Source organism: Eubalaena glacialis, chromosome 2, assembly GCF_028564815.1.
Source record: "Eubalaena glacialis isolate mEubGla1 chromosome 2, mEubGla1.1.hap2.+ XY, whole genome shotgun sequence".
NCBI classification, from domain to species: domain Eukaryota; kingdom Metazoa; phylum Chordata; class Mammalia; order Artiodactyla; family Balaenidae; genus Eubalaena; species Eubalaena glacialis.
Window position 1 is genome coordinate 176,613,224 of NC_083717.1, and position 25,654 is coordinate 176,638,877.

Sequence of the window (25,654 nt, forward strand, 5' to 3'; positions counted from 1 at the left end):
GTTATCTATGTACTGTGTTCATTTGCAGGGTCTTTCAGTACCAAATTCAAATTGCTTACTGTTTTATTTACATTGCATCTATAAACGCTGCTATGATTTGTTATGTTGGGAGGAGACGTTTGTGTGTCTAGGGAATCTATGCCTGTATGCTTAACTTTGTCTAGTAAATTGAAAATTAAAAAAAATTTTGCAAATATTTTTGTAATTTTTTTTCTCTTGATTTTGCAAGTCAAGTTGTATATATTGCATTACTTATTCCCTCTACCAGGAATGTCGACTTGCTTTATAAAAACATCATCCTATCTCAATGATTACATTTTATATAGACAGGTTGGAAAGAGCATTAAAATGCTTCCTGCTTTTTAAACAATGGGTAGAATATAGCATTGGTGCTATATCAACTACTGTTTTTCTACATGAATTTTCGTCTCAAATTGATGGTGTTTGTAATTTAGTAAATTTAAGTAAGAAAATTTGTAGTATAAGTATTTTAAGGTTGATTATTTTTATTTGATTACAATTATAAAAATGACCAGATGGGAGGACAATTTTTGTTAAGGAAAACTACGAATTGTCAGATGAGAAAAATAAAAAAAAAATTATTCAATCTTTCACTGAACTTTGAAACAAATGAGGAAGATTAGTCACATTTTAAAGAAAAAAAGCAATAGCTCTCTGAATCTAAATTTTTCTCTTGGTGTTTTTTTCTACCAGATAATACCTTGAATAGTGAAATTTTTTGAGTGCAGTTGATTTTTTCACTTTGCTCATGATAAATTTTACCAATGCAAAAGTAATGTTTTTATTATCTTTGCATAGTAAAAACATATCAAAATTTTCAGTTGTCTGTCTGTTTTAAGTCCCAAGTAAGGAATTCCTCACTCCTAGGTGATAGAAGAATGCACTCATGTTTTCTTCCAGCATTTCTTTCATTTTGTTTTGCTTTGTTTGTTAACTTTTGATATCTGTTACAGTTGGAATTTATCCTGGTATAGTGTGTGAAATTTGAACTCAATTTTATCATTTTCCAAGTCAATCTTTTTGTTACAACACTGTTTATTGTTTTTTTAAAATCTTTTACCCCACTAATTTGAGGTCCCATCTTTACAATATTTTGCTTTGTCATAAATCCTTTAATCTATTTCAGGACTTTCTTTTTTTTAAATTTTTATTGGAGTATAGTTGATTTACAATGTTGTGTTAGTTTCAGGTGTACAGCAAAGTGAATCAGTTATACATATACATATATCCAATCTTTTTTAGATTCTTTTCCCATAGAGGTCATTACAGCATGTTGAGTAGAGTTCCCTGCGCTTTACAGCACTTCCTTATTAGTTACCTATTTTATATATAATAGTGTGTATATGTCAATTCCAATCTCCCAATTTATCCCTCCCCCACCTTATGCCCTAGTAACCATAAGTTTGTTTTCTACATCTGTGATTCTATTTCTGTTTGTAGATAAGTTCATTTGTACCCTTTTTTTTAGATTCCACATATAAGCAATATCATATGACACTTGCCTTTCTCTGTCTGACTTACTTCACTCAGTATGATAATATGTTTCAGGACTTTCTGTTCTGTACTCTAGGGGAGGTAAAATTTTCCTCCATTCAAATAGGATCTCTGGCTGGGATTGATATGAGACAGACTATCAAGAGAAAGAAAATGACTTTTATTTATATGTGCACGGGAGACCTCCCAAGAAACAGGAAGACCCAGAGAAGTGTTTAGGCCTAAATGTTTCTAAAAAATACTAGGTTGAACAATGTATTCATATGTACCCAATTAATGAACTTATCCTATAATGTGTATCTTTTAAGGATAATTTAATATATTTTAAAGTTGGCATCATCCATATATTACAGAACATTGTATATACACAGTGAATTTTGTAGGATGATTTCTAAAATAACAAGTCAATTTTTTTCGTATATGGGTTCTGTAATTCATCTCATTGCTTACTTTTTATTTGTTGATTCAATACTACCTTCACTCTCCATTTAGCAACCCCTCCAGTTTTCATTTCATTTGGTAAAATGTATATGTGCATGTGCATATATATACAAACACATATATATGTGCATACACACATATACATATAACATATATACTAAATATATAAAATGTACATAATATATTTTTCAATATAGTAATTAATGGCATATGTCAATAGGGGAGATCTGTATGAATCATCATTCCAACTCTTATCTCTATGTTTGTCTGGTCTTCCCTTGCCTGACTCAGTACCAGGTGGTAGGAATCAGAGAACTTCAGGTTTAACTCCTCAGCCCCTCACAAATACACACAAACACACACATACACCTTACCCTCTGCACCAGGTTCTGAGCCATTAAGAATAAAACTTATACTTTGGGAATGCCCAATTTATTGGAAGTAGTCTGCTGTTTCCTGTCTGTGCCCTCTGATATCTAATGCTGTGTGAATTTCTTGTTACACCTTTCTATTTAGACATTTACCATGGAACCAAGTTCACATCCTGTGATCCAGCAGGCAGAAACTGGCATGCTGATATAATTTTAATGGCCCTGTGCTTTATTTAAGGTTTCTCCTCTTAATTTTAAAATCTGAATGAGTATAGATGGGCATAACATTTCCACTCATTGTCTTAAGTCAGGTTCCTTTACACATTCATTTAACTGCTTTGTCCTTAAAGTCATCTGCATATTTTTAAAGTGCTGCTGAAGACTGTTTCCTTCTGCCTACATTTCTGGTTTTCACTTATTTTCCTCTAAGACTATGACCAACAAGGACATCTATCTTTATCCACCAAACACCCAATCACAAACACAAATATACATCCACTACACTTTCATTTGAAGCTGGATTCTGTTCCAGCATTCCTTGTATTAATTCAGAACTATGACTGCAGGTACAACTGATACCAACATCTTCTTAAAAACCTTTCCACTGTGGTCCATCTCATCACGTGGACCAATTCCTTCATTCTTGCCCTCAGCAACTCCCCAGGTCTTGTTGATTTACTTCCATGGTCTTTGGTAGTGCTTTGATGTGGGCTATGGTCTCCTCTGCTGTACTTGCTAAGCCTTGACAACCTTGGATTGATTGTTACCCAGGCAAATTACTTCCAGCTTGCATTACTTTGAAACCAACATGTTGTAACAGAGAATTGGGTTTAAAATGAGAGTGATGTAAATTGAGAACCACTTTCCCCTTCTTATTATCTAATTATTATCTAATTATCTAATTATTGATAAATTAGGCAGATAAATTTATTTTAAATTTAAATTCATTTTGCCTTAATTTCCTTGTCTGTTTAATGAGGATAATATCCATATATGAGTCTTTTTTTTTCATTGAGGATTAAATGATACTGAGCATATGTATAATTATATGAAAATAACAACCATTTATATTATGTATTATTTTATTCTAGTTGCTTTACATACATTATATCTAGTCCTTAGAAAAACAATAAAAGCCATTTTTTTGTCATCGTAATTTTTTTGCAAATGAAGCCCTGGAAGGCTAATTTACTTACTCTAGGCCCCCATGGTATTAAACCCCATGGATTTAAATGAAAATACTTAGTTCCAACACCTATGCACCCTGTGTCATACCATCCTATCTTCACAAATAAGTACTTGACACAAATGAAGTGCTCAATAAATATGATTTTTCCCGTTATCATTAAGATAGTAGAAACATTTTAGTCACAGTAGGAATTAATTAAAATGACTGTAACATTAACTGGAGTATGGATTCTTTGAGACAAGTAATCTTGACTTACTCAAACTACTTCTCCCAGAATATTCAACTCAGTGTTTTGCATGTAGTTGGTGTTCAACAAATGTTTGTTGAATTGCTGAAAAATTATAAAATTCAATTTTGATTTAAAAATAACTGTTATAATGTTAGTGTGTGGGATATTTACGTGCTTAAATCCAGAAGAAAGCTTGAACAAGAAAAGATCTTAATAAAGAGTGTGAAGTCATGACCACCATGCATTTAATCTGTGGACTGATATATAGTAATTTATAGAGGATCATTAGCAATACAACCAAAACATAATTGAATTCAGATTCAACAACACCATTAGGTTAAAAGCCAAAATAAATATAAAATTCACATCAGTCATGGTTAGAGTAACTGCTTTTCATTCCCTTTCACTTTCCTTCAAAGCAATTTAGTAGTTCACTTGATTAGATGTTAAGAATGTTGTGCAGGGGGCAGAGAATGAGTGGGAACTGTTGTTCAGGTTGATTTTAATATCATTCTTTTCCACTTGGAAAAAAGATAACCAACACATGGTTCTACCTCTGTGATAAATTGTTGTCACTATCATGGCAGCCAATGAGCCAGAATTTCAACTACAGCGAAAGTCTGTGTACACATTGCGTTGCAGAGACAATGTGCGTTGAGAACAGTCAGCAAATGACTTCAGGAACAGGCCAGCCTTATTGCAGAAGTCATTTCTTTACCAAATGCTATTTATTCACGGTGGGCTGAAGGTGATGACCTCAATCACCTCAATGAGCTACTATCACAGAGAGAAATTTGCATCTAAATAATGACATGTAGATATTATTCCTCATATTAATGTGATTGTGACCCTTTGCAGAACTACTATGGGGATAAAAATCTCCTGGTGATGTGAGACACATTTAAATTCATACCTTTTAAAAATGACACCAGTTCTCAAAGAAATAATGCCCCTGGTGTGTATTTGTACAATCTTGACAGGGAGTAAGATGATGGTGGCCTTACTTAAAGCCACAGTCTTTATAGTTTCTATGCCTTAAAAAATGCACAGAATAATTATTTATGTGCATGTTTTGTAAAGATATTTGCATTGACTAGACCAGCAATATCAAGTGTGTCCTTCATTTAATAGCTTGATTAAACAGAAGAATATATCAACCAATCTGCTAGATGGAATGAGTTGATTAATCAAATTTTAATTAGTATAAGCTTTGTAAAAAAAATGACATTCAGAAAAGGAAAAAGGCAAATGAAATGTTTTCAATTTATGTAGTCCTTTTTTACCATGAAAATCATCTTGTAGTCAGTATATCCATCCACAAGTATTTATGGAGACAGTACATATGATGCTCAAGGCAGAGTGCTAGATGCTGCGAGGAATACAAATAATTGTTCTCTCTGTTACTCTATATGATGTGGTCACTGGCTTTATGAGACTATAATATAGTTTGTACATAGTTAGACATAGTTGGGGAAGGGGCAACTGACATTCTGAACACTTTCTACATGCCAGGCACTTTAGGAACAATTCTTTATTTCTTCCTCACAGTAAATCTTTCCCAATGGAAATCATCTCTGGATTTTGAAACGAGTAAACTATGACATAGCAAATGTGAATATTTTGTCTAAGGCTGCATAACTAGTCATAAATGAAATCAAACTTCGACTCAGACTTTTTAAAATTTAAAGCCCACGCTCTTTGCAACAGTATACAATTATATAGCACTGTATTATATATCAGTCTGTGATTGTAAAACACAAGGAATGGCAGTGATAGAATACTGAAAAGTAAAAGTAAATATTTCACGGTAAGGAAGAGAAAAATGAGGACATTTATTTCTCATGGCTAAAATGAAGCCCTGGTGAATCATAACATTCCCCAAAGTATTCCCTGCTCTCAATTCCTTGCCTCTTTGCTTAAAGGAAATTCTAACTAAAATCTCAGAGGCAGACCTGCTTAAATATTTCACATTTATATTTGGAAACATCAGCTACTGTTTTGTGAAGTCTTAAAGTTACCTCCCAAGCAAGTGTATATAGTGAAGGTACCGGGATTACATCAAGATCACACAGCTATTTGTGGGAAGGTAAAAATATCAAAACAAAAACGAACAAAAAAACTACATTTTTATTGCAGGAACATAATATTGTCCTGCACAAAATTGTCTACTAACTAAAGGTTTAACTAAATTATGAATGCCTATGTATTCAATAATAATTTTCTACATTATTCTAATGAGCTAAAGTGTTAACTCTTAGATTATACAAACCACAGAAAGATAATATTTGCAAAGACTCCAAAAAGCAACTAAGATTTTATTATAAAAATATACTTCAACTTAGAAGAGTACCCGCCAAGTTAAATGAATTAGAAAAGAGACAAGAAGAATATAATTATCTGTAATCCTTTCATTCTTCTTCATATAATTACTTTTATCATTATGTTATAAAATTTAACAATGTGTTTTAATTTTTATAGAATTAGACCAGTCTAATATTCTGCCATATTTATGAAACATAAGGTGTTTGGCCTTCATTTTAATTTTTTTCCATTTTTTTCTATTATAAGTAATGCTGTTAGAAATATATCCATGCATAAACTTTTCACTCCATCTTAGCCCCATATATTTGATCATTTCTTAGAGAAGTTTCAGAAAAGTGTTTGCTAAAGTAAAGGTAATATGAATTTATAAAGATTTGGGAACTTATTAGCCACATGCTTATTCAATAATTATATGTTTCTATCAACAACTTAAGAGGGGATCAATTTTATCACACCATCACTAGGAAATAATAAATCCTTTGTGTTATAAGCACTGTTTTTCTGATAAAAAACATCTGGATAATTAGAAGTGATAAGAAAAGGCCTTTGGTTTGTATTAATTCTTTCACTTTAGAATTTTACGTCTATAGCAAGCCCATTTTCTAATTTCATGCTTTTCATTCCTGATTAAATACATTTTGACGTCCATAATTTGTGTCTTTCATCTAAGGAACTAGCAGTGTTTCACATACATTACTTGTGTAGTTATATGTTGGTATAAAGCTGGGTGCATAATTCGCATAATCACAGGACCAAATATGGCTTAAGTACTCACCAAGAGAAACTTCTGTTTGAACTGGGTGCTCTCAGTTTGAACTGAGCTGAACTCTCAGCTGATACAAAGAATTCCCAGCAGTTCATAAAACTAGAAGTTGGGTCTGAGGCCTACCACCTATCTCACCCACCAATTTATTCATGTTCATTGAAAAATATATTTATTAATTACCTACTATATTCCGGGCATTATTCTAAGCAATAAGGATACAAGAATCAGGCTCATTTCCGAAAGGGATTTGACATTCCAGTGGGGAGTGCTCTGTGTGGGTGGGACAAAAAACAAGCATGAAAGCAATGGTAGCAACAACTACAATGCTAATCTATGAGTGGAGAAATACTGGAAAAAAATGTCAGGTAATGGAAACAGAGAAAGAGGGGGAGACATTGTTTTAGATTGTATGGTTAAGAAATCCTTTACAAAGGTGAGAACATTTGAACTATGATCCAAATGACAGAAAGAAGCCAGCTATGTAAAGAGTCTTTCAGATGACATGAACAGCAGGCTCACTATCCCCAAACTGGAATATCTTGGGACATTTGAAGAACAGAAAGAAAATCAGTGGGACTGATAGAATGAAAGTGTGATGGTAGATGATCCCAGAGAGCTAAGCAGGTATCACTTTTAGAATTTACAAGCTATTTATATTTGATTCTAAATGAGAAGCCATTGGATAATAGTGAACCAGGGAGTTGCATGTTCTGATTGAGCTTTAACAATATTATTGGCTGTTGTTTGGCCAATGAATTGCAGGGAAGCAAGAGAGAAAGAAAGCAGAACATATAAGAAGCTCTTACTAGAGTCTAGGCAAGAGGTACACATGTCTTGAACCGAAGTGGGAGTAATGAAGATAGAATAAAGTTATTAGAGTTGGGCTTTTCACTGTATGCAAACCTTCCTTGAGGTGATGTTCTGGTAAACTGGCTCTCTAAGCAAGCAAACCAACCCTAACCCAACTTTCAGATATTTCTCCGACAAAGATGGATTTATTCGGGATCGGCAGAGAATTGCAATTCAGGGTCTTCAACCATGGCAAGCCCCATGCAAGTCCCGCAACGGCAAAGAAAGAGAACACTTTTATAGGGATGAAAAGGAACATGGGAGGGCTAGAGTAAAGAGTCCACAGCTATTCATTGGCTGAGTTGTTGTCAGGAAAGAAGAGTCTTTTTTCTTCCTATTGTACTCTGCTAATGTTGCAGTGCATGAGAGCTCCCCCTACTGGTCTCCCAATTCTATTTAATTAAGGTTTCTGTATATTAATTTTTTACAAACGCTATACTCTTCCATGTGTAGTGCAGGTAATTTATAACAGAGTAGTCCCAATTTTTCCCTCCTGTCCTTTATGACGTTTCTGTCATTCATTTCTCTTATCATTACTTTAACTAAATAGTAACCTTTTGGATCAATTAATAAGAAAATAAAGATTTTATTTTGCCATTATTTATTTATACTCCAACACTCTTCTTTCTTTATGTAGATCTGAGTTTCTAACATATGTAATTCCTTTATCCCAGAATATGCTCTATTAAACATTTTTGTAGTGCAAATCAGCTGGCTATGAATGCCCATGTATTTTTAAATTTTGTTTTATTTTTTAGACAAAGGTTCTTATTAGTTAGCTATTTTGTAGATATTAGTATATACGTCAGTCTCAATCTCCCAATTCATCCCACCACCACCACCCCTCCACCCGCCCCCCCACTTTCCCCCCTTGGTGTCCATACGTTGGTTCTCTACATCGGTGTCTCTATTTCTGCCTTGCATACCGGTTCATCTGTACCATTTTTCTATATTCCATATTTATGCATTAACATAGAATACTTGTTTTTCTCTTTCTGACTTACTTCACTCTGTATGACAGTCTCTAGGTCCATCCACGTCTCTACAAAAGACCCAATCTCGTTCCTTTTTATGGCTAATATTCCACTATATATATGTACCACATCTTCTTTATCCATTCATCTGTCGATGGGCATTTAGGTTGATTCCATGACCTGGCTATTGTAAATAGTGCTGTAATGAACAGTGAGGTGCATGTGTCTTTTTGAATTATGGTTTTCACTGTGTATATGCCCAGTAGTAGGATTGCTGGGTCATATGGTAATTCTATTTTTAGTTTTTTAAGGAACTAAAAAACTAAATTTTAAGTTTTTGTTGTTATCCATAGTGGCTGTATCAATTTACATTCCCACCAACAGTGCAAGAGGATTCCCTTTTCTCCACACCCTCTCCAGCATTTGTTGTTTGTAGATTTTCTGATGATGCCCATTCTAACTGGTGTGAGGTGATACCTCATTGTAGTTTTGATTTACATTTCTCTAATAATTAGTGATGTTGAGCAGCTTTTCATGTGCCTCTTGGCCATCTGTATGTCTTCTTTGGATAAATGTCTATTTAGGTCTTCTGCCCATTTTTTGATTGGGTTGTTTGTTTTTTTAATATTGAGCTGCATGAGCTGTTTATATATTTTGGAGAATAATCCTTTGTCTGTTGATTCATTTGCAAATATTTTCTCCCATTCTTAGGGTTGCTTTTCGTCTTGTTTATAGTTTCCTTTGTTGTGCAAAAGCTTTTAAGTTTCATTAGGTCCTGTTTTTTGTTTTTGTTTTTATTTCCATTACTCTAGAAGGTGGGTCAAAAAAAGATCTTGCTGTGATTTATGTCAAAGAGTGTTCTTCCTATGTTTTCCTCTAAGAGTTTTATAGTGTCCGGTCTTACATTTAGGTCTTTAATCCATTTGGAATTTATTTTTGTGTATGGTGTTAGGGAGTGTTCTAATTTCATTCTTTTACATGTGACTGTCCAGTTTTCCCAGGACCACTTATTGAAGAGACTGTCTTTTCTCTATTGTGTATCCTTGCCTCCTTTGTCATAGATTAGTTGACTATAGGTGCATGGCTTTATCTCTGGGCTTTCTATCCTGTTCCATTGCTCTATATTTCTGTTTTTGTGCCCGTACCATATTGTCTTGATTACGGTAGCTTTGTAGTATAGTCTGAAGTCAGGCAGTCTGATTCCTCCGTTCTGTATTTTTCCCTCAAGATTGCTTTGGCTATTTGGGGTCTTTTGTGTCTCCATACTAATTTTAAGATTTTTGTGTTCTAGTTATGTAAAAGATGCCATTGGTAATTTGATAGGGATTGTTTTGGGTAGTATAGTCATTTTCATAATATTGATTCTTCCAATCCAAGAACATGGTATATCTCTCCATCTGTTTGTATCATCTTTGATTTCTTTCATCAATGTCTTATAGTTTTCTGAGTACAGGTCTTTCACCTCCTTAGGTGGGTTTATTCCTAGGTATTTTATTCTTTTTGTTGCAATGGTGAATGGGATTGTTTCCTTAATTTCCCTTTTTGATCTTTTGTTGTTACTGTATAGGAATGCAAGAGATTTCTGTGCATTAATTTTGTATCCTGCAGCTTTACCAAATTCATTGATTAGCTCTAGAAGTTTTCTGGTGGCATCTTTAGGATTACCTATGTATAATATCATGTTATCTGCAAACAGTGACAGTTTTACTTCTTCTTTTCTAATTTGTATTCCTTTTTTATTTCTTTTTCTTCTCTGATTGCCATGGCTTGGACTTCCATAACTATGTTGAATAATAGTGGTGAGAGTGGACATCCTTGTCTTGTTCCTGATCTTAGAGGAAATGCTTTCAGTTTTTCACCATTGAGAATGATGTTTGCTGTGGGTTTGCGGTATATGGCCTTTATGGTGTTGAGTTAGGTTCCCTCTATGCCCACTTTCTGGAGAATTTTTATCATAAATGGGTGTTGAATTTTGTCGAAAGCTTTTTCTGCATTTATTGAGATGATCGTATGGTTTTTATTCTTCAGTTTGTTAATATGGTGTATCACATTGATTGATTTCCATATACTGAAGAATCCTTGCATCCCTGGGATAAAGCCCACTTGATCGTGGTATATGATCCTTTTAATGTGTTGTTAGATTCTGTTTACTAGTATTTTGTTGAGGATTTTTGTATCTATATTGATCAGTGATATTGGTCTGTAATTTTCTTTTTTTGTACTATCTTTGTCTGGTTTGGTATCAGGGTGATGGTGGCCTCATAGAATGAGTTTGGGAGTGTTCCTTCCTCTGTAAATTTTTGGAAGAGTTTGAGAAGGATAGGTGTTAGCTCTTCTCTGAATGTTTGATAGAATTCACTTGTGAAGCCATCTGGTCCTGGACTTTTGTTTGTTGGAAGATTTTTAATCAAAGTTTCAATTTCATTACTTGTGATTGGTCTGTTCATGTTTTCTATTTCTTCCTGGTTCAGTCTTGGAAGGTTATACCTTTCTAAGAATTTGTCCATTTCTTCCAGGTTGTCCATTTTATTGGCATAGAATTGCTTGTAGTAGTCTTTTATGATGCTTTGTATTTCTGCAGTGTCTGGTGTAACTTTGCCTTTTTCATTTCTAATTTTATTGATTTGAGTCCTCTCCCTCTTTTTCTTGATGAGTCTGGCTAAAGGTTTATCAATTTTGTTTATCTTCTCAAAGAACCAGCTTTTAGTTTTATTGATCTTTGCTATTGTTTTCTTTGTTTCTATTTCATTTATTTCTGCTCTGATTTTTATGATTTCTTTCCTTCTGCTAACTTTGGGTTTTGTTTGTTCTTCTTTCTCCAGTTCCTTTAGGTGTAAAGTTAGATTGTTTATTTGAGATTTTTCTTGTTTCTTGAGATAGGATTGTATTGCTATATACTTCCTTCTTAGAACTGCTTTTCCTGCATCCCATAGGTTTTGGATCATTGTGTTTTCATTGTCATTTGTCTGTAGGTATTTTTTGATTTCCTCTTTGATTTCTTCAGTGATCTCTTGGTTATTTAGTAATGTATTGTTTAGACTCCATATGTTTGTGTTTTTACGGGTTTTTTTTTCCCTGTAATTGATTTCTAATCTCATAGCGTTGTGGTTGGAAAAGATGTTTGATATGATTTTAACTTTCTTAAATTTTCTGAGGCTTGATTTGTGACCCAAGATGTGATCTATCCTGGAGAATGTTCCACGTGCACTTGAGAAGAAAGTGTAATCTGCTGTTTTCGGATAGAATGTCCTATAAATATCAATTAAATCCATCTGGTCTATTATTTCATTTAAAGCTTGTGTTTCCTTAGTAATTTTCTGCCTGGATGATCTGTCCATTGGTGTAAGTGAGGTGTTAAAGTCCCCCACTACTATTGTGTTACCATCGATTTCCTCTTTTATAGCTGTTAGCATTTGCCTTATGTACTGAGGTGCTCTTATGTTGGGTGCATATATATTTATAATTGCTATATCTTCATCTTGGATTAATCCTTTGATCATTATGTCGTGTCCTTCCTTGACTCTTGTAGCATTCTTTATTTTAAAGTTTATTTGATTCTGATATGAGGATTGCTATTCCAGCTTTCTTTTGATTTCCATTTGCATGGAATATCTTTTTCCATCCCCTCACTTTCAGTCTGTATGTGTCCCTAGGTCTGAAGTGGGTCTCTTGTAGACAGCACATGTATGGGTCTTGTTTTTGTATCCATTCAGCGAGCCTGTGTCTTTTGGTTGGAGCATTTAATCCATTCACATTTACGGTAATTATCAATATGTATGTTCTTATTCCCATTTTCTTAATTGTTTTGGGTTTGTTTTTGTAGGTCCTTTTCTTCTCTGCGTTTCTCACTTAGAGAAGTTCCTTTAGCATTTGTTTTAGAACTGGTTTGGTGGTGCTGAATTCTCTTAGCTTTTGCTTGTCTGTAAAGCTTTTGATTTCTCTGTCGAATCTGAATGAGATGCTTACCAGGTAGAGTAATCTTGGTTGTAGGTTTTTCCCTTTCATCACTTTAAATATATCGTGCTACTCCCTTCTGGCTTGTAGAATTTCTGCTGAGAAATCAGCTGTTAACCTTATGGGAGTTCCCTTGTATGTTATTTGTCGTTTTTCCCTTGTTGCTTTTAATACTTTTTATTTGTCTTTAATTTTTGTCAATTTGATTACTATGTGTCTCAGTGTGTTTCTTCTTGGGTTTACCTTGCCTGGGACTCTCTGCACTTCCTGGACTTGGATGGCTATTTCCTTTCCCATGTTAGGGAAGTTTTTGACTATAATCTCTTCAAATATTTTCTTGGGTCCTTTCTCTCTCTCTTCTCCTTCTGGGACCCCTATAATGCGAATGTTGTTGTGTTTAATGTTGTCCCAGAGGTGTCTTAGGCTGTCTTCATTTCTTTTCATTCTTTTTTCTTTATTCTGTTCTGTGGCAGTGAATTACACCATTCTGTCTTCCAGGTCACTTATCCGTTCTTCTTCCTCAGTTTTTCTGCTATTGATTCCTTCTAGTGTAGTTTTCTTTTCAGTTATTGATTGTTCATCTCTGTTAGTTTGTTCTTTCATTCTTCTAGGTCTTTGCTAAACATTTCTTGCATCTTCTCGATCTTTGCTTCCATTCGTTTTCCAAGGTCCTGGATCATATTCACTATCATTATTCTGAATTCTTTTTCTGGAAGGTTGTCTATCTCCACTTCATTTTAATTGTTTTTTCTGGGGCTTTATCGTTTTCCTTCACCTAGTACATAGCCCTCTGCCTTTTCATTTTTTCTATCTTTCTGTGAACGTGGTTTTTTCCCCACAGGTTGCAGGAATGTAGCTCTTCTTGCTTCTTCTGTCTGCCCTCTGGTGGATGAGGCTCTCTCTCCCATTTGTTTTTAATTGAGAAATTCTTATTTGTCTTTCACTTTTGAAGTATAATTTCATTTGTTATAGTATTCTACGTTGTTGAGGTTTTTCTTTTGATAATTTAAATATTTCACTCTACTTTTTTATTGCTTAAATAGTTTCTGACAAGAAGTCAACTTCAGTTCCTAACATTGTTCCTCTATAGGTAAGATGTGCTGTTTTCTTTATGAATTCTTTCAAGGCTTTGTTTTTCTGTAGTTTGAGTATCATTTGCCTAGGTGTAGTTTTTTGGTATATATCCTGCTGCATGTTCCCTGAGCTTCCTCAATCTGTGGTTATGTTAATTTGACTGGGAGTTGGGCTGTCTTTCATATTTGCAGTAGCTGTAGGTGCTAGCGTTTTCGAAGTTCTCTAGTGTTTCTGTTTTCTCAAGGTGTCTCTAAGTACCTTTCCTCAAAATTGTAGGTATTTCATCTGCAATCCACTGTTACTATATTAGACCCCTTTCGGTGTGGTGGTAAGGCACGGAGGAGTGAAAACATTTTATACTTTTATAATGAAGTCCCAGTAATATAATTAGTAAGCCTGTGTTTCTGGGCTGCAGCCTTCACAAGTGTTTCTTAGGTTCCCCCATACCCTTCTTTTGTGAAACAGGATGGGTAGAGCATCTTTACTGGGTGAGTTAACGTATGGAGAGAAAAAAGTATCTTCAAAAGATGGATAACAGAGGTAAGCAAAACAAAAAAGTCCTTGACCTCAAAGGTCTTCCATAAAGGGTTAATACGTTTACATATATTTACTATATTTTGTTTACACTGGACTGATTCACTGTTTGATGGTGAGAAACAGTCATCAAGTAGATGACTTTAATGACATTTGTTTTAAGAGTAAACAAGGTATAATCTTTTTGATTGATTACATAGCAATTATTCCTTCTCTACACTCTTTCCTCAAGTCTAAGTCTCCAAAACTTTAGTATAAGTCAGAGCCATATTATAGAAAGAAGTTGGGTCCTTGATTGTTATGTGGACGGTACACTCACCAATGAGAATCATCCCATGAGACTGTTATGTGAGGAACAATTACACTTAAGACATTGAAACTTGAGGATATATTTGTTTCAGTAGCTAATGTCACCCTAAAACTTACAACATGTTATAGGAAACTGCAATGATTAGCTTTATATTACTTTTTACATGGGTACCTTTTTCCAAATTTCCAAGTTATCTATGAAAATATCTAGTGCTATGATAGTCATTTTTCAAGACCTGCGTAATAACATTCAATATTATAATGGAGTATCCTTCAGTGTAAATTTTCCTCTGGCTATCTTTCTTTGAGACAACCTTTCCCAACTTCCCACTAAGTACCATGAAGACACAAAAAAGGACAAATTAAAGAAATATCATAAACTAGAACTATCAGTCAACTTATTATTAGAATCTGGAAAGAATTTCCATAAGCTACAAAGTTATAAACTAGACTTAAAAAATATCAAAGGACAAGTAACGATGACCGTGTTGAAAAGTTTATTCTGTGTTGGTGGGAGGAAAGTTTACCCACCTGAACAGGTAATGAAAAAGTGTGTTTTTCCTCCTCCATTCATCATCTGCCTCATCAACTCATTCAAAACTCTTTATTAAGTACCAGCAAGATTCTCAGATCTGCAATATGAAAGTTCAAAATTTGTATTTACCAGAATACTGAATAACCTTTCCTCTAATAAGCAAGTGCTGAATTTTGAAACCTCACTAGCATCATTACTTACCCTCCATAAATACTTATCTTGATCTGTGCAATCAGAGGCTGAATTTTTGATTAAATAAATAGACCGAATTACAGTAGGCTGATAAAAATTGTTGTCTGTTTATTATAATTATGGATGATGTTAGTTGTTTTATCAGTAAAAAAGTAATACATACCCTTTGCATAGATTTGGAAGATATAAATATGTAATCAGAAAGATATCTCCTTATAAAATTTAGCTTAGTTCAACGTAAAAATATTCACCAAAACATTGGGGAAATGTGGGTTAGATTTATAGATTCTTGTTGCTATATCATAACTGCCAATGAAATTTTTAATCTGGTTACTAGGAAGAAGCCTAATGAAATTATCTGACACATTTATCATCTTGCCCTGAATCCTGGGCTCAGAATACTGTGCTACCAGGGATGGTGATGATATAGCTTGGCAAAATGATGGCCCCTGATCCTGGGAATGGGAGGCCTTATATATGGCTGGTCTGTGATGTTTCCTGTCTGCATTCTCCTTTGCCAAAGAACCCAGTTGTTTAATATTGAGAAGAAAATTGTCCTTACCACCGTGTGCTACCTAAAATCATTTCCAATATTCCCCAGGACCCACGATATAAAAGTTTCTTTCTCTCATAAACTCTTCAGATTGTAGGTTCAAGTTTGGTGGAGAAATATCATAAATTCAATTTTATGCACATTGATTTCTAGGTACCTTTGAGACACTGACGTATAACTCTCTAGTAGTCCTTTGTATATAATATGTCTGAAGTCTAGAGGGGGGATTTGAACTGGAGATAAAGTTTTGTTAGTCTTCTGATTATAGAAAATTTGTGTAGGGAGAATACGGAGTGAAAGGAGAAGAGGTTTGGAGATTGTTCCTGAACGAATTTCAATATTTAAAACTATGGTAGAGGAGATGGAACCCACAAAGAACACTGAGAAAGGGATGCAGGAGGGTGAAGATGAACATCTGGAAGGAGAGTGTGATGTCCTGGTAATGAAAGGAAGAGAAAGTTTCAAAAAGGCAGAAGTGATTGAACAGGTATAGTTGCTGAGAGCTCCAGTAAAATAAATGCTAGAAAAATGTATTTCATTTGGAAATATGGCGATATCTCAATAAGCAAACCCTCATTATTCATGGATCCCCTACTTGTGAATTTACCTGTTCACTAAAATTTATTTATAACCCTCCAAATCAATATTCACGCTGTTTTCTCAGTCTTTTGTGGATGTGCAGAGAGTGGCAAAACATTTGATTACCCTGCCATGCATGTTCCCATCTGAGTTTGTTTCAGCTCTCACATCATAAGTGTGTCCGTTTCACAGTCTATTTAGTGTCACATTTTTCTCATTTTTGTGTTTTTTCAGAGGTGACTTCATTGTTTAAAATATCCTCCAAGAACAGTGCTGCAGTGTTGTTGGGTGTTACTTATCACCCTTGAGAAGGTTGTGATGTGCCTTATGAAGAAAATACATGTGTTAGATATATTTCATTCAAGAATGACTTATAGTGCTGTTGGCTGTGAGTTCAATGCTAAAGAATCAACAGTGATACTAAATAAAGCATCTTTAAACAGAAACATGCTTTAAAACAGGTAATATATTGATCCATTGAGGAAAATATTGTGACCAGAGGCTCACAGGAACCTAATCTGGGATTTCTCCTAGGAGCTTGTGGTTCAGTTTTACTAGCTCAGGTTTCACAGTGACATGATTGAACATAACTATCAAGAATAATGAGAATCACCTGTATATATTAAATGTATGAATAAAATATTAGACATTTGTACTCTAGTGACAGAGAACTCACTGTTGTCATAAGCAGCCTAGTTTAACTTTGGATTCATATTAAAAACTTTTTTCTCATTGAATTATAGTTGATTTACAACATCATATTAGTTTCAGGTGTACAACACAGTGACTCAACATTTTTATAGGTTATACTCCATTTAAGATCACAATGGCTATATTTCCCTGTGCTATACAATACATCTCTGTAGTTTGTCCATTTTATACATAGTAGTTTGTCCCTCTCAGTCCCACACCCCCATTTTTCCTCTCCTCCCTCCCTCTACCCACTGGTACCTACAAATCTGTTCTCTATACCAGTGAGTCTGTTTCTGTTTTGCTATACTCTTTCATTTGTCTTTCTCTGTCTGACTTATTTCACTAAGCATAATACTCTCTAGTTCCACCCATGTTGTTGCAAATGGCAGAATTTCATTCCTTTTGTGGCTGAGTAGCATCCCATTCCATTGTTGATGGACACTTGGGTTGCTTCCATATCTTAGCTATTGTAAATGCTGCTATGAACATTGGGGTGCATGTATCTTTTCAAATTAGTGTTTTCCTTTTCTTCAGATACCCAGGAGTGGAATTGCTGGGTCATATGGTAGTTCTATTTTTAGTTTTTTGAGAATCCTTCATATCATTTTCCATAGCAGTTGCGCCAATTTACATTCCCACCAACGGTGTACTAGGGTTTCCTTTTCTCCACATCCTTGCCAATTTGTCTTTTGTTCACTTTTTGATAACAGCTATTCTGTCAAGTGTGAGATGATTAAAATGTTCTTATTATGTACTGAAATGTCCCCCACTATTTCTTCTATTACCTATGAGTGTCATTTACTTCCTATATTTTAGTAGAACTTCATTCATTTCCTTTATTTTAGTACAAACATTTTTATAGCAGTTTTACTTTCAGTGGAGATTTGGAAAGCATTCTCTTTCAGTATTTTGTTTTTATTTGGACTGGCAAAGAATACCAGGCCACTGTAATGTCTGGTATTTTCTGTATTCTGTTATATAGCTTTTTACTCCACATAAAATAATTTGAACATCAACATTGTAAAATTTCTGAAAAAAGGGCCAAATTTACCATTCATTATTTATTTTTACCTCCTTGTCCTCGGGTAGCTCTCTTAATAATATACCAAAAAAAAAAAGTGTGCTGTTTAATTTTTAAAACTCTTTTTAGCTGAATTATTCAACAAAATCTAGTTGGAGGTGTGTTTGAGGAACCTATAGCTTAGTTTTTTAATCTTTCATTAGTAAATCTTTCTTGCACTTTACCTTGTCAAATTTAGATTTCATGCTTAAGGAACTATGACACTAATCTGTTGTAAGTAAAGGTAGATTGCTAAGGTTTTGTTTTCAAATCTCCTTTCCAAATAAAAGCCCGAAAACCCAACAAGTAAAATAGATCCAAATGGAGTTGCTTGGGTTGCATAGTGGTTAGGGTGCTTGGGGCACATCCCAGTGGGACCACCTATCTAGTAATGGCAACTGAGGTTTTAGTTCAATCTACTTTAGATTCCACAGGCCATAGTCTGAAATACATGTGGACACTATACTGAAAAGCACCCTGGAGTCAAGAGATATGGTTTCTAGTTTAGGTTCTACTACTTACCCTTTGTGTGCCATAGATGAGTTATTTTTGTTACTGGATTCAGTATTATTAATTACAAAATAGAAATTCCAATATCCTAAAATATGATATCTGTGAAAGAAATTTTAGGTACTATAGAAATAGGAAATACTCTTGAGATATTTCTAGGTGTATGAGTACAGGCATAATCTAGAATTCTTTGTTTTCCAAATCATCAGTCTAATAAAGATATAACTACATATTTCAGAGATGTTAATAAAAAGAAAAACATAGAATCTTAACTGAGTTTTGTTTTGTTTCCAATTTTTGGGCTCTGCTTGCCTGCCTAAATATTTAGTCATTCTGACAGCCAATTCATTCAAGGAATATTTGGATTTAATTTATTATGTAATAGTTAATCAGATTTGAAGGTAGAGCTCTTTGGAAGAAATTTTGAGTAGTAAAAGCAATAAAACTCTGATAAAAAAGCCAAGACTATTTTCTAGGGAATACATATTTAGCAATGATCACTTATTAGAATCTCAGCTGCAAATATTGTAAATAATCACATGAGTGCCTGTAGCCAAGCTAGATGCTGAGGGAATGGGACCAAGGAAGAGTTTGTGCTATAGTCCATGGCTAAAAGATCAAAGTATCAGGCCACCAATACTTATGGATTTTATACCTCTTTACTTACTATGTTTTCTAATCCAAATATAGTATAAGGAAACATTTTGTATATTTCCATTTCTTTTCAAATTCAATTGAAAAGTTGTTTGTGCCATTATACCATTCTGCTCTGTGAATCTTCTTTTTCATTTGGTCATCTTCTCTAATCACTATTACATCTCCATACAACATATAAAACCACTATTTATCTTTGGAAATAGAAATATTGGTAGTATTTCTGAGTTTGCCATCACTGTATTATTCTTCTCTTCCTACCCTTTCATTACACACTTAAATTCATAGGATTTGTTTTGATTTTTCAAAAGCACTCACAACTACCAGGTGAAAAAATAAAGAATGCATTCTTAATTTTATTTCATAGATGAAGCTTAATCTGATATATTATGATATACCTGTTGTTTATCATTAGGGCAGACTTCCAACTTATTTACTACAAGGAAAAAAGCAAATAAGTGTTAAATGTATATTTAAAAAATTTTTCAAATGGCAAAGAGTAATCTTTCCCCTTTTAAATCATTGTTTTTGTATCCATTTCCTGCAAGCATGAGCTCAGGAAGTGATAAAGTTGACACAGTTGCTGATGGATTTTTCAACAGTTCATGCCAAGTTGTTTCCTGGTGCCAAACACAATGGATCAAGAAATATGGCACATGACCAGAAAAATCTTATTATTTTAAATAAGTTTTCCCTCTCACTATGGCTCTAAGCAGAAATTTCCCAGAATATTTAAATCTTTCTTCACTATGATGGATGAGCCTGCAAATGTTCAGATATTTGTCTCATGAATAGTTTTCTTATTAACACTGAGAAGCCCCAAATTATGAAATAGCCCAAGAAATTCATGATAACTTTTTTCAGAAGAGATTAAATAAGACATATTTTTGGAAGAAAGGATTTGATCAAATAGGAAAGCAAAAGTGCTTCAGTATGGCTCTCATGAATTTGATTTCATTTAAAAGTAATATTCAATCCACTTATTAATATTGTATTACAATTAATATTACATACAATGTTACATACAAGAATTAATGTTGTATAATGTGATAAATCACAACTTTTCACTGTAAAGACATAGATTTAATGGATCTTCTGGGTTTTGCTTCTGAGAAATACTTTGCAGAATGCTAAACTATCTGTCATTTTATAGGGAAAATTGGTGCCAAACTTCAAATTTTATTCCCATCTTTATCACCAAATGTTTACTAATTTATAAAAGTGTTTTCTTCCTTTCCAAAACTCCCAAACTTCTATGACTTTTTGGCTGTCCTCTTGTACTTAGCATCAATTTACTTTGGACATTCATTCATATTTTTTTCTCAAAGATTGGAATGAAGGTCTTTATGGGCACTGTAATCAGCTAAGTCAGCAGCCAATGTTAGACTTCAAAAATATTCTTCAAGTTCCAGAAGGGTCTTTTCAAGTGCAAAGACTACATCAACATTTAATGTGTGAGCTGTTTAAATGAACATTCTAAAAATCAAGCCTGTTGAGTTAAATTATTCTACTCTATTCTCAACTGTCAGAACATAAATTGATCATCAGCTAGAGTTAGGAAGGCTTTGGCCTCTCCTAGAAGAAACATACTACATGGATTATCCTCTTTAACCAAGCATGTTTACTGGACAACCATCTGATAAATGTTTAGGTCTATTAACTGCTCAAATCCTGGGTACAGGCAGTAAACAATACAAAACAAACAAACTGACAAACAAAAAACCAAGCATGTTGATAAGTTGGCCATAGTTCTGCTGGTAAAGCTAAAGTGTGGTTCAGATTCACAAAGTTCAATAATATCTTAATATTGTTTTTTTTTAAGTAATGGATTGAAAACAAATAAGTAAACAAGGAAACAAAATTAAAACATCCTTTTAAAATGAGAATTCGTTTGGGGAAAAGATGATATAGTATAACAGTGAATACATTACATAATAGAGTTGACTTACCAGAAAGCTTTAACTTTCTGTTCATCTACTTTCAACTCTAAATTTACTATAAAATGGGCTTCATAGCAAAACTACTGAAGTCCAAAAGGAAGAAACAGAAGAAGAGGATGATGGACCAACAAAGAGAATAAAAGAAGGAAGATCAGAAAAACAGACACACACACACACACAAACACACAGGAGAGAGAGAGAGAAACATTTATATCCACTCATGTTTTCCTCACATGATTTCCGTTATGCAGATAAAGTCTTCTTGGCTGATCTGTAGCTGATCACGGTGTTCCAGAAATAACTGAACTCCTAGGTAGATACAAATTATTGCCCAAGGAACTATGGAATGAGAATCTAAGCAGGCACACATCAAAAAATAGTTAAGTAAATAAATAAATGAAAGAATAAACAGACACACATCTTTTATTTATTTTTACCAAACACAATCCCAATTTTAAACTTCAACTAGTAAAAGGAAAACCAGGACATTTGAAAAGAAAAACAAACAAGGATTAAAAAAACAACAAAACTATTTAAGTTGGTATTGCTGAGGAGGCAAGAGATTGTGCTGATAAGGGCAAGAAAGAACCAAAATAGTGTAATTATTCTGGAACCACCAACTCTCCCCGCAAATGGATACAAAATCATATTGTTTTCTCATTTTAACCCAGAAATTCACCTGAAAACTTGTCATAGGGCACAATCTTTTCCAATGCAATAGACCTGAGAATCCGTGGCCTTAATTTGGTGCTTGCAGTTGTTTTATTTCAACAACTCCATTGGCCCCAATACTTGAAAAATTTGGGGAGGATTCTCCATTACTTATACCTGGCGGGGGGGGCCTAGTCACATTGTTTAAAGCCAAGTTAGATTTACAAAGAGAAGAAATAAGATCTTCTCATGAATCTTAAAAATATTTTTACTGTCTTACATCCCCCAATTATCAATTTTTAATAACTCAAAATTGGTTTAAAATAATCTAAATCCTAAGGCATCTAAATAGTAGTCTTTTATCAAAATGTTTTCTGGTTTTCTACAATATGGACATTTTTATATATTACTTAGGAGTTCTGCATTTTCTCAATATTTATGATTCTTCACATTTTAATGTTTTGTAAGTCGAGAAAAATTCTCACATTGACTTGTACATTGAATGTAATCTTTAAGGGAAAGGAGGTTACCTTTTTCTCCCCAAGACTGTTGCTTTGTCTGTGTGTTCTTAGAATCAGGAAAATATTAATCTATAGATGAAATAGTAAATTGTAAAATAAAATACATGTAAGAAATAAGTGTATTATATTTATTATTAATATCAACTTCACTTCTATTACCTATCAACTTCAGTTCTATTACCTCGTATTGAGTAATCACATTAGAGTTATTTTTACTATAAACATAAAAATATAGGAAACTTGTAGCACTTATCTGGATAATTCCAGAAGATTTTGCAACATTTTTTATTTAAGCAAAGGAATTCTTTATCTCATAGTGGAGATCTGGGGACTTTTTCTCTGTCTTAATCAAAACTTCTTTGAATTGTTGACCACCACTGAACTACTTATTATCCAGATATAAAACCATGGCAGTAATTTTAGAGGCAGAGGTAGATGTAAAAGTCCAGAGATGTCAAGCAGTGTTTACCTTGAGGGGAATTTCTAACAGTAGTGAGCACAGCAAATATGAGAGAACACCTAGGGCAGCTTAGTTCTTACTAAGGAGAAAGTTGCCATCGACGTAAACAAAGCAGAAATATCTCCCATTACGGTAGAATGACCCACTGACAAAGGAATCAGACTGTGGAGGTTGCATCTGTTTGCCCCATATTTTAAGTTTATTTTGGTGTGCTGACATTTGGAGTGGCTCTGATTGGTCTGGAATTAGCCTTCTTATCTTGTGAAACATCTGTACTCTATTGTTCCAAAGGATTAGCTGCCCACTGGGGATTCTGTGAAGTCAGGACAATGGAGGTCATTAAAGGTGCAAACATTTATTTTCCGGTCTCTAGTTCAGCAGGGGAAAGCCATGCAGCGGACGGATTTTTCTTTTTTCTTTTTTAATCCAAAGCTCAGCATTCTTGCAAATATAACTAAACAACAGTGATCTGTGAAAGAGTTGCTACACTGGAATGGATGACTGTAAGAATTCAGCACTATTTAATGGCCAACGAAAGGGAGAGAGAAAAACAGGAGATTCTGTGTCAAAGTTAGGAATTGAAAGCATAATAAAGCATGCCTTTCAAGAGTGGTTTTTGAAATGATTCTGAGTGGAATAGCCCGGCACAGTTTCAGGTGGTCTCACAAATTAAAATACATTTTCTTTTGCAGTTTCTTGACTTATGACCAATATGATTTTTTCCTTTTCCTAATTCCTCCAACTGCCCTCTCTCCAAATCTCCTGACACTACAGTTATAATTTATAACACTGTGATATTTGAGAAGTAAAATCTGAGACAAAACAGAGTGTGGAGAAATGTTTCCCAGTGTTATGGGTTGAATTGTATCCCTCCAAAAATAGAGGTTGCAGTCCTAATCCCAGTATCTCAGAATGTGACCTGACTTCACAATAGTCTTGACAGATGTCATTAATTAAGATGAGTCATACTGGAGGAAGGTGGGTTGCTAATCCAATACAACTGGTGTCCTTAGAAGATGACAACCATGTGAAGATAAAGGCACTCAGGAAGAATACCATGTGACAACAAAGGCAGAGATTGAAATTATGCAGCTGCAAGCCAGGGAATGACAAAGATTGCCAGCAAACCACTAGAAGCTAAGAGGAGACAAGGAATGATTTCCCTACAGACTTCAGAAGGAGCATGTCCCTGCTGACACCCTGATTTTGGACTTCTAATCTCCAGAACTATAAACAACACATTTCTGTTGTTTTAAGCCCCCCTAGTGTAAAGCACTTTTTTATGGCAGCCCTAGGAAACTAATATACCTTGTATCATACATTTAATAAATGGGGCTTTGATTTAAATTTAGTTTTCGCTGACTGTGAAAATGATCTATCAATATGCCCTTTTTACCTTCTAAGTTGTATTAGGGACACTGTATAGGTAAGGTAGGGATGTTAAATGATGGTGGTGTTGACACATAGAATTAGTCAAGGAAGTGTGCTATCACCCAGTTCTCCCTGCGTATTAAAGGGCACACTCCAATGACCTACCCACCAGTTTCCTCTGAACAGCTCTCTAAATAGTACTTAGCATACCACCTCTGCAAAGGTGACCTAAGTGTATGATTTAAATGCCAATTACATGTTGGCAATATTTTTCAAATTGTGGGTTGTCACCCATTAGTGGGTGATAAAATCAATTTAATGGGTAACCCCTCCACCCAAAAGAATGAAACCTAATACAATGAAATGGAATAACCATTATAGCATTATGAAGTGCACTTGTACATTGTCCAAGAAATGTTGGGGGAATATTTACATGTCTAAGACTGTGTGGGAAGGAGATGTGTGTGTGTGTGTGTGTGTGTGTGTGTACATTCTAAGTTGTGATATGAAATAAATTCCTTATTATGTGTTGTGGAGAAAAATATTTGAAAGTTTCAGTATTTTAGGCTATATCCCATAAAGGACTACTACCTTATTACATGAGAATCTAGAATAAATGGAGTTCAATAAATTTAATGTTTTATTTTATAGAAAGCATTGGTAATGGTTCCACAATTCCTAAGTTATTTATTATTTTTACAAATGATGAAACTTTTGGAATTCGTGGTGAGAAAAAAAAGGTTCTATGACTGCCAAATTGCTTTTTTCCCAATCACAGACTTGCCAAAAAAGGTTAAAATATCATGAAATTTTATATTTGCTCTTTAAATGAGTTTTCCTAGTTATCCAAGCCACCTGCCCTAGGAACAATAGGGCAAGGAAACATATCATAATAAATATTTTCAAAGCTCGATTATACACTACCAACAAAAAGAACAAAAATAAAACATCTGTGAAAAATAACTCACGTAAACAATATAAGAACTTCCAAAATAAAACATCCAGGAGCGAATAACTAAATCTGTTATTGTTCAACTGGACATTCTTCTGTTCATAATGTAAAAGCATCACTTTATTGTTGGTTCCTTAAAGGTTATCTAGCCTCTTCCTTCTAAGGCAAAATTAGAGGTTTAGCTGCCCAGAGGTATGAAATGTTTTACAAACAATATCAGAGGAAAAGTTAGACCTGACCCTTGTGTCCTAATTCCCAGACTTGTTTTGAAATTATATTTCTTTCTCATACAATACAGTCAAATCAATGACTTTTTTTGAAAGATACAAATTACCAAAACTGACAAGAGAAGAAATAGAAAAATCTGAATAGAGTTATAATAAGTGATACAATTGAATTAGTAATTAAGATTCTTCTCACAAAGGCTAATTTGAGATGACTTAACTGGATATTCCT

At 34.1% G+C, this 25,654-nt stretch overlaps 1 long non-coding RNA gene across 2 annotated transcripts in view; it reads right to left on the reverse strand.

The window, feature by feature from the left end:
- Window positions 1-25,654, reverse strand: part of LOC133085633 (uncharacterized) — a 125,512-nt gene that overhangs the window by 54,123 nt on the left and 45,735 nt on the right. The window contains exon 3 of one of the 2 annotated variants that reach the window (XR_009699574.1): window positions 15,071-15,159. The exons of the other annotated variant lie outside the window; for it this stretch is intronic. This is a non-coding gene — a long non-coding RNA (uncharacterized LOC133085633). Of the gene's footprint in view, window positions 1-15,070; window positions 15,160-25,654 lie in introns of those variants that run through there. 2 annotated transcript variants of the gene reach the window in all.